Source organism: Amphimedon queenslandica, unplaced genomic scaffold, assembly GCF_000090795.2.
Source record: "Amphimedon queenslandica unplaced genomic scaffold, v1.1 AMPQUscaffold_11924, whole genome shotgun sequence".
In the NCBI taxonomy this organism is placed as follows: Eukaryota; Metazoa; Porifera; class Demospongiae; order Haplosclerida; family Niphatidae; genus Amphimedon; species Amphimedon queenslandica.
In genome coordinates, this window is record NW_003547837.1 from 9,244 (window position 1) to 10,483 (window position 1,240).

Consider the following 1,240-nt stretch of genomic DNA (forward strand, 5'->3'; position numbering starts at 1 on the left):
ACTTCAAAGTAATAATATTAATAGTGAAGCTCCACCCATTGCTAAGCCCCACCCCCTAATTAATAAAGGATACAGTGTAGCCCATTATCCTCCAGTATGAGGGGAAATAGAACACAATGAACCCATAATGCATTAGACTCAAGAATAGGACAACACCCCAGGATAATACCTAACAACGATAAACAACAACAATAAACGACAACAATAAATTATTTAATATTAAAAATTATTATTATTAAAAATGGTTTACAAAAATGTTTAGTTGGAATCAGGTAACTTTCTACTATAAGGACATCAATATGTATCAGAAAATTTAATAAAAATTCGGGGCAATTTCGGAGCCATTTTTTGAAAAAACCATTGACTATAGTAAAGGGCATTTTTCAAAAATTGACCAACTTAAAAATGCCCATTACTCAAAAACTTTTTGTCTAAATCTGTTCAATTTTGGCAATTTTTTCACAAATAATTTGGCAATAAGTATCATTAAATAAAAAATATCTTTTCCATTAAAACGCTAATAAATATTACGCAATCATTAGTGGGTGTGGTTTCTCACTTGAAGTGGGTGCCAGGGACACTCGCACCCGTTCACACAAGGAACGGCAGTTGATATCAAGTCATGTGACCTATCACGTGATCCTCCCTGTACTGACATCATCCAATACCTATAGAATTAGAATGAGATCTGAGACTCACTATAAACCACGCCTTTATTTATCAGTTACCATGCCAACTGATTCAATACGAGTATATACGGTACTGATACACTAATACACAGACTATAAACTACCTAAAAGACAATATAAGATCAATAACTGATTGAAAAGATAATAATTACAAAGAAAAACTAGCACAAACTACCGGTATGTTACCTCAAATATCTACAATAATCAGGAGGTGTGGCTATACTGGCTAGGCTCAGGCCGGCTAATTAGGTTTGTGGGTGGAGCTTGTGGTTAATGCACAAGCTCCAAATTGCAACTGCAATTTGCAACTGCAGCATAATTGGCTTGTACCTCTGGCTTGTACTTTTGACTGTATCTTTTCATTTCTTTATCTTACAACAGTTGATCATTAACAGTGATAGAGGTAAGTATATTATAGTTCATTTTAATTATACTTTACTAATAATTACAAGATGATTGATGTCTCTCAATGGAGAGCAAGTATTGGACTGTGGAACTACTGTCAAGCTGCCTCCAGTAGACCAGCTAATGGCCGCCACTCTCACTCATTC

The 1,240-nt window shown here is 34.8% G+C and overlaps 1 long non-coding RNA gene across 2 annotated transcripts; it reads right to left on the reverse strand.

Annotated features, from left to right (window-relative positions):
* Positions 1–9: 9 nt before the first annotated feature.
* Positions 10–894, reverse strand: LOC109588694 (uncharacterized). 2 transcript variants are annotated; one of them, XR_002188308.1, is made up of 4 exons: positions 876–894; positions 729–793; positions 560–668; positions 10–169 (listed from the first exon to the last, which is right to left on the reverse strand). It is a non-coding gene; the product is annotated as an uncharacterized LOC109588694 (long non-coding RNA). The 2 variants fall into 2 exon arrangements; XR_002188307.1 differs by lacking the exon at positions 876–894 and having other exon boundaries at positions 729–832.
* Positions 895–1,240: the final 346 nt, after the last annotated feature.